This window comes from Zonotrichia albicollis, chromosome 2 (assembly GCF_047830755.1).
Source record: "Zonotrichia albicollis isolate bZonAlb1 chromosome 2, bZonAlb1.hap1, whole genome shotgun sequence".
In the NCBI taxonomy this organism is placed as follows: domain Eukaryota; kingdom Metazoa; phylum Chordata; class Aves; order Passeriformes; family Passerellidae; genus Zonotrichia; species Zonotrichia albicollis.
Window position 1 is genome coordinate 17,889,727 of NC_133820.1, and position 8,985 is coordinate 17,898,711.

The following is an 8,985-nucleotide window of genomic DNA, read 5'->3' on the forward strand; positions in this document are numbered from 1 at the left end:
AGTTTAAAGTTAACCAAAGAACAAGCAATTCTATCTATTTGAATTACCTTGCTTCAGACATAGTCAAGTTTCCATTGTCAGGGCAGCAAGAGCCAAACATTTCCATCTTCTCTTCTCAGCTGTAACAATTCAAACTGATTGGTCCAAAAAATTTTTAAAAGAAAATAAAAATAAAGCAACACGTCATATATTTTCTTGTTATAGCATCTTTAAAGACATTTTATTCAGAACAGCTGTGTCCCTACTACTTTCCATCACTGTCCTGTTCATCTCACTTGCACTATCAAGAAAAATGATTGTTAGATATACACGGCTGGACCTTGCATTTAAACAGTCTCTAATCCCCATGGCCAGAGATACCATGAATAACTGAAATACCAGAGAATGAATAGCTTCACTAACCATGCTTTGCCTTAAATAATCAGAGCACCTGGTAGATCCACACACATTTAATTAATTTGCTGTTTGCTCCATTGCATAATTAACCATTTAATTTCATTGTCCTCTGGTTTTGCTCACTAATTAATTATTTCTTGCTATTGCATCAATCAGCTGCTCATACATTTCTTGCTTTTCCAGCTACCATGTTTTCCTTCTTTATTATATCAGCCCTCCTCCTTTTCTTCTTTCCTGCCCAACTTCCATTCCTCTTTCTGTCCTTTCTCAGCTGTTGCTCATTGTTCTGTCAGCCCTCCCTGGGGCACAGACTCTGCCCCCAGACAGACAGAGGGGGCCCAGCTGGACACCACGTTCAGGTGTTGCACAGGGTGGGGACCTCACTGACAGAGCAAAACCTGTTTGAAGTGTGATGATCCCAGGACACAGCATCATCCTGGCTGCAAATTATTCATTTCCAGTTGTTAAAGCAAGCCTAGCTGGATTGGGGAGACATGATTTAGGACAAATGCTGCTTGCAGTTGTTTGAAATGGGAAGGGTTTGGTGACTTGGGGATTTTCTGTTCCAAGACAGGAACTGCTCACTAGCTGATGTCTTAAACCTACTGTTAATGCTTCATGGCATCCTGCAGGTTACTAAAAAGAATGCTGTATGAACAATATAAGAAAAAATTATCTAGGAAATTAGCTCCTGTGGGAACACACAAATCTTAGCTGATGCCTAGAATACAGATTTGTTTCCCCTCTCCTCTATGAACTGGTGTGCTCATTGTCCAATCTGGGCTCACTTAATTCTCCCAGAAGTCTTTAAAGCTATTTCTACTAAACATTTTGGAATTTTTTTCTCACAAACTGCTTTAGTGAGCTTGCACTCTCTTCCGCAACCCCTTCAGTCAGTGAGTTTTAGGAGTGCAATGGTGACTTTGAATTCAATCTCCTGATGTTGGGCTCTCATTATCTAAGTGTGGCCGACGCTTTTTATTTCTGTGAAAGCTTGTTTGGATTTCTGTCTGCCCCACTCTGCTCTGGTTTAGATTTCTTGTCTGAATGCTGTCCAGAATCCAGTGCTTACGCTACCATTCACCATATCACTTTTTGCTAATTGCTCCCATATTTGAAGAGTCACATGTGCCAAATTGCTGGATTGTGACTGCGCTCTCAGGCGGCTTCTAGCACCTCCCTAAAGAGGCAATTAAAACTCCAAGCAGTGCAGGGACAGGAAAATTGCCTGTCAGAGGCTCTGGGAGTCATCCGACATTCCTTCAAAAATGTCTTTTTTGTGCGTTTGACCTTTCTAAAAGAGGGAATATTTTTGCTGCTAAATTTTCCTCTTTCTTGCAGCAGTCTGAAAGCCTGTTTTGGATGATCATTGCTTGAGAGGATCAGGGAATGTTCCCTCTGATGGATAGGATGGTCATGGCAGCTCTCCCCTGGTAGTGGTGAAGGACTGAAGTCAGCTCTTCATTTCATGGATGTGAGGAACACTGCTGACCTCAGCAGGACTGCATGCCCCTCTTGATCCTGTCACTGGCAAACTGGTCCCAGAGACAAAGAAATAGCTCAACTTGAGCTGAATCTGCAGAAGAGATCAGTATGTAACTGCGTGTCTTGATGGATTAAGCAATTTTCCTTGAGATTGCTCCTACAGGTTGATACTGCTCTTGGAAAAGGGCAACACAGAGGCTCTGGAACACAGAGCAAAGTCAGGCCTAATCACTGCTCAAATCTAGTCCTAATTGGGAGCTTTTTGTTCCTATTACTGAATAAAAGGAGGAAAATTCCTTAATTCAGTATTCTACATAACAACAGGTGAATGTAGCAGGATGAAGGCAGATGACATTTCTTGAAACACAAAGAACCTCCTGTGACTGAGGGAGCATCATTAAAAGCAGTAAGAATGGTGGTTTCAAAATCAGTTGAGAATATTGGATCACAAAAGAATTCATTTGGCTTAGCTGTAACAGAGGAACTAGTGGGGAAAAGGGCGTAAAATCCTCTTTCTGCCCTAGGCTGATGAGAATCACTGAATAACTCCACATCATGTCCCTAGTGATCTGGGAAAAGCATCCTTAATGCTGGGTGAGCTCCGAGCCCCAGAGCACCCAGGATGGACCATGTTTGCCTTCAACTTCCAAAGGAGCCTCCTCTGGCTGCAGGGGGACACCAAAAGTCCTTAAATGTCCAGTGAAAGCTTCTCCATATGAAGCTTCAGTCACGTTACACCTGAACACATGTTTTTGGACATCTGTCTTCCATTGAAAAACAGAAGGCTGAAAAATGTTTCTGAGTCTTGGGAGGGGAGAAGGGGAGGGAAGGAACAGAGGATGCAGCTTTTCCAGCATCAGGATCCTTGAAGCAGTTCTCCAGCAGGGTCAAGTGTCTCATTCTTTCTCAAGACCTCATTTTTATGATGCTTTATATTTACCCAGGCCCCTTCCTACATACAGAGAGCTGCTCAGGCTTGGCAACAGACACATGTAAGACATATTGTTCATTACTGGGTAAAGAGCTCCACAAAACCCCAACAACTCTGGGTGCTCTAGTTTGCACCGTGGCAAAATATACGTATCCATTCACCCTGAAGGTGGGACTGACAATAGAAAATTTCCATAAAGAGGAAGAAAGCCTTCAGGAAAAGGAGGAAAAGCTGTTTTTCAACTAAATTATTCCACTTCTCAATTTTGTAAACTGATGGAATGGTGGACAGCATGGGCTTTCAGTGTCTGATGGGAAAGGTGAGGCTCTTCAGAGCCCAGCAGAAATGGCCCTGTTTGCCAGGTGCCAGCCAGCAGGTGCAGAATGTCCCAAGGCATTCTCCCTCAGAGGGCCACCAAAAAAGAAAAGCTGGCCTCCAAAGCTGGCCACCAAAAAGGAAAAGCTGGCCTCCAAAGCCGGCCTTCAAAGAGAACAGCTCTGAGGGGTCAGCTAGCCTGAGGTCCAAACATCACCCTCACATGTCTAGAAATGTTTGGTTTTCAGATTCAGCCCAAGTTTGCCAAACACTTTAGCTATTTCTTTGTCTCTGGGACCAATTTGCCAGTGGCAAGAGCGAGGGGAGCAGCAGTGGTTGGGTGACTCAGCCCTGTTAGAGGCTCCACATGGGGCTGCCACAGCTGATCCCTTTGGCCGCTGCTCCACCAGCCCTGCAGAGGAAATGTCGAGGAGTGAGGAAAAAGTGCAGGTTTGTCTGGGTTCAGTGGCTTTGAGACAGCACTGGGCAGCACAGTGCCCACACTGACACCAGCCTTCACAAAAAGTTGGCTCTGGCCAGCTCAGCAAGTTCTGAGTTCTCCCAGGCAGAGGGTCCAGGGAGTGAAAGTCTTCCTGAAACGATGTTTCTGGCATAAGGGGAACATGGATGGAAACAGCTCTGGTTTACTCTTTAAGTAATATTTCCTGGGGAAAATAACTCCAGTGAGGGTTGTCTGCAGCTCTGTTGGGGAAAATGTCTGTCATTTAGGCAGAGGATGATGCTGTGTATGGCTCCTCCATTGTTTGTGGCAGATTCATCCCATGGCAGCAGAAATGGCCCTGTTTGCCAGGTGCCAGCCAGCAGATGTGGAACCTCCCAAGGCATTCTCCCTCAGAGGGCCACCAAAAGAGAAAAGCTGGCCTCCAAAGAGAACAGCTCCGAGGGGTCAGCTACACCTGAGGTCCGCGCATAACCCTCAAGTGTATAGAAATGTTTGGTTTTCAGATTCAGCCTGGTTAAAATTGCCTAAAGTAATATTTCCTGGGGAAAAGAAATCCTGTGAGGGTTGTCTGCAGCCCTGTCACTTAGGCAGAGCATGATGCTGTGTATGGTTCCTCCATAGTTTTGGGCAGATTCTTCCCTCCCTCCCTGCCCTGGCTCCTCCTTGTCACCTGGTCATCAGTCCCAGGTCTGGTTTGCTTTTCCTTCCCTCCCCCTGCCAATTCCTTCCTCTCCTGCGACTCTGCACCAGCAAATCAAGGCAGGTGAATTTCTGAATTCTTCAGAAAATGGCCACTGGCACTGCACCAGGGACCTGCCTCACCTCTGGCTGCACTCAGAGCCTCTCAGGTCTCTGGTGAGGGTGGGAGGGGGTTGGGGGGAGCAGCCAAGTGAAGTGCTTCAAGCTGTGAGACATTTTCTGTTTATGTTGCAGGCCAAACCTCTTGGATTTGAACCAGAATGGCCACTTTTTAATTTTTTTTTTTGGAGGCAGATATATCTGTGGAGAGCAGGATAGAGTAGCACATATCCTGGTTGTGGTGTTCTCTCAGGGAAAACAATAATGTGAGGCAACACTCTCCCTGCTGCAGGCTGCACATTGTCCTGCTCCATGGGGACAATGGCCAGGACAGCTGGCATTACTCCCTAAGTAAGGAGCAGCTCCCCAGTGCAAATTCACCTCTGCACCACCAAAATCACCATTGCTACACTGCTTCAGATTTTCCTTTGGAGGGGCAGATTGCTCAGAAGGAAGTAGCAAGGCAAGCCCAGTGTCATGTGGAATAGCTGAAATTCCTCAAGTTCCTTTTTGCCAGGATTTCAAGCTGTGAAAGACACATGATCTCCGCTGCTTGAGACTTTAACTGAGGATTTTCCCTAACAGAGATGGATAGGTAGCTGTACAATTTTTCTCTTTTTTTCCTACATCTGAGTTAAATCATTGTTAGGGCCTGCATTTGGAAACAGTAACCTCAGATGGGGTTTATCAAAAGGAATATATGACTTCTTACCCTCAGGAACTGATCTGCCCTATGATCACTTTTAGAGGAAAATACAATTAATTCAAATTTTTGCACCTTTTCTGCCATTCACATTGTTCACAGCACCCCATGAAACCAGGGGTTGAGATCCAGTGGCCTCAGACCCCTTACTGCTGTATTTGGTCTCAGTCAGGGGCCAGTAACAAGCTGTATCTATAAATCTCTCTTGTATGCCTGTAGCAGGAGCTGCTGTCCATTTTCACACTGATAGGGGATGAAATTTAAATACTGAACAGCTTCATGCTGGTATTCTCTGATTCATCAGAAGTAGGTAAGGTGAGGAAAAGAGGAGTTTTATTCCTTGCCACATCAGTGGGTTTTTAATTGCCCAGCCCAGTCCATCAGGGGGTACCTGGTTAACTGAGGAGGCATTGCCATTTGAGGGGAGAAGAGGGCTGCCAATAATTTGTGGACAAGAGTGTTAAAACTGCCTCTTAAATAAAGTTAGAGATCAGCAACCTTTGGGGAGGGGGCGAGAAGATTTGGAAAAAAACAGCTGTAGGAGGCACCAAAGGAACATGGTGTAAATGCAGGTTAGCATGATTTAGCAAGAAGACCCTGTGACTTTGAGCTCCTTGGAAGACAATGGGGTGTAATTTACTTTAATTTCTTTATCACTCATGTCTTTATGAACCTCTGAAATTCCTGTTATCTGTTCCAGATTTTTTTTTTTCCCAGATAAGTATTTTAATGAACTTTGAATTACAGTTCATTTCCAGATCATTTCCAGATAATTAGCTAACAAAGGCATTACACACAGAATTCCTTCTCCCTGTGTGTCTGGAGCACCCATACAAAGAGCCAACACCCCTCTGCAGTGTCCAAGGTTTCCATTTTCCATGACTTTGCTTCCCAGGACAGCTTAAGAGCTGATAGTGCAGGGATGAGAGGAGAGGAGGTGTTTCTATGCTAACCAGGACAGTAAGGGCATCTTTCACCTGCAAAAAGTTTGCCACAGACTTCACTCAGGGCCAGGATTTTACTCAGGGTCTGCCACGCTCTTGCCTGGCCTGTGGATTTGAGTGGTTTTGGAGCAAATTTACTGAGCATGAATGACCAAGTCAGCAACATGCAGCTGCCAGCTCAGCCATGGTGCCTGCCTGGGAATGCAGAACGAGCTCCCTGCTGGGGAAAAATAGGGCAGGAAAAAGCACAAGGTACCATGGTGCTGTCACAGTTATTTCACTTTTACCCATGGCTTTGAATGCAGCCAATTACTGCTGGTGAAAAGCAGCTCTATCACCTCCATTTGAATTTTTTTTTCCTTCTAATGCAGATATCTACAGCTTTGTATTATTGCCTTAATTTGGGAAATGAGAAAGGAGAAAAGAGAAGGAATGACACTTGTCCCTGATGATACAGGCATTGTCAGACCCATGAGGGAGGCTCTGAAATGCCTCCTCTTAGTCTTGTTCTCATTCCTCTTGGTTATAAAGATGTGACAGATACAGCACATGTTCTGTTCTTACACTCTGCTTAGCAAAATCAGACAATTAGGAAGACTCCTTGAACATGAAAACTGAACACTGAATGATCCAGAAATGTACTATCTACTGTTTTCTTTATATTTTGAATTTAAAAAGTGTTTGTTTAAACTCTGAAAATAATTGTCTATTTGTTACCAGGTTAAATCTTATTTCATTTCCTCAATTCTTCTCTCTAAAGGCTTTTTTTCTCAGCTTGCATTACATTGGATAACGTTTGGAATTAATATCACATAATGTTAGTCTAAAAATACATGTACCATTATTATTATCAAATAGAGATAAGTGTGCGTTGCCAAGTAGGAAAGAAAGCTGTGAAATATAATGCCATGTACAAGTATTTTTTTCATGATCTTCCAGAACATGAAGGATAGACATGGGCTGCCAGATACTCATTTCTGATGGATAAATGCAACTGTGGTTTCCATAGCTATGCAAGGTTTTGTGCAGCACCCATCACCACGGTATCAAAGCATCTGTTGCTGCTGCTGCATGCTTGAGTCCATGGAACACTGAGAGAATTAAATGAAATAAATGAAGAGAAGGTGATTGAGCCTGGACACCCAGAATGGGGAGTGACTTGGGCCAGGCTTACCTGTAAAACAGGTTGTTTATTGTATTTGCTGGGAAATGCCTCGACAAAGGCAGGAATGATGGATCTGACTCCACATTCTCAGAAGGCTAATCTATTACTTTATGATACTATATTATATTAAAAAATGCTATACTAAAGAATACAGACATGGTACTTACTGAATGCTGAAAAGCTAATTATGAAAACTCATTACCCTCTCCAGAGTCTCAACACAGCCTGGCCCCAATTGGCCAAAGAGTGAAAACAACTCACAGCAGAATCCAATGAAACAATCACCTGTGGGTAAACAATTTCCAAACACATTCTACATGTGAGCACAACACAGGAGAAGCAAATGGGATAATAATTGTTTTCCTTTTTCTGAAGCTTCTCAGCTTCCCAGGAGAAAAATCCTGGGCAAAGGGATTTTTTCATAGAATGTGAATACCACAGTTGTTTGTTAATCCTTCTTTTCACAGCTCTCCAGTTGCTCAGCTCCTTGTTCTGGTAGCACCTTTCAGGAAAGATCTGTGTCTCAGCCAGAGCCTCTCCCACAGCCCCAGGACAGGGCTGGTCAGGATGGGGCCACCCAGGTCCTCAGCTCTGCTCCTGCAGTCTCACTCCCTCCTTTAGCACCTGTGGATCCAAACATCCTTCCCGCTTGAAATCATAAAACCGTATCTATTGGTGAGCTTGGAAAATGCCTTTAGAAACCATTAACCCAGCACTGCCAAGTCCATCACTAATCCACGTCCCTAAGGGCCACATCTCCAAATCTTTTAGATACCCCCAGGAATGGTGACTACAACTGACCTGGGCAGTCTCTTCTAGTGCTTGACAACCCTTTCAGTGAAGGAATTGTTCCTAATATCCAATCTACACCTCCCCTGGTGTAACTTGAGGCTATTTCCTCTTGTCTTATTGCTTGTTACCTGGGAGAAGAGACCAACCCCACCTGGCCACAGCCTCCAGTCAAGGAGCTGTAGAGAGCCAAAGGTCACCCCTGAGCCTCCTTTCCTCCAGGCTAAACACCCCCAGCTGCTTCAGCTGCTCCTCACCAGATCTGTGCTCCAGACCCTTCCCCAGCTCTGCTGTCTTCTCTGAACATGCTCCAGCATCTCAACATCCTTCTTGTCTTGAGAGGTCCAGAACTGTAGTTGATGTGAGAATTTTGATGTGAGTATTTGATGTGAGAATTTTGTGTCTGGGATCACTTTTAGAGGTTTTCTTCCCTGGTCTTACTAGCTGAAGATCTCTTATGGGATTGTCAGGCTTCCATCCTCTCTGCACTACAGGAAGTGTTAAATGTTGGGAATTTGGCTTTCCCTGTGCAGTTGAGATCCCTCTTTGGCGGGATCTCTCTTTGAAGATTTATTCAGCTTTTTCTTTTCTCCAGGAGATTTCCTTTATCTTTAATCAGGAAGGTTTACATCTTCCTTTTACCAGACCATTGGTTGTTCTCTCCCTTTTAACAGCACAAATATTTCTTTGGGATGGTCTGATGCAGTTTTTATTGGCTCAAATATTAAATAATTCCTGTGCTATCTCATCCTTGGCTTTACTTTTTGATGATGCAGATGCTCCCCATACTTGGAAGGCAGCATCTGAACTCAGAGCAAAATCTTCCCCTAATGCAATCCTCACGTTGTGTAAGAACTTGTGCATTGACAACACAATTTTAGGCATTGGGAGCAAGAGAATCGGGGGTGTAGGCTTTTAACTCAGCTGTGCCTGAGACCAGGTACAAGAGCCACTAAGAATTTTGAGGCATTAATAGGACTGAAGCAACCTCAGGTT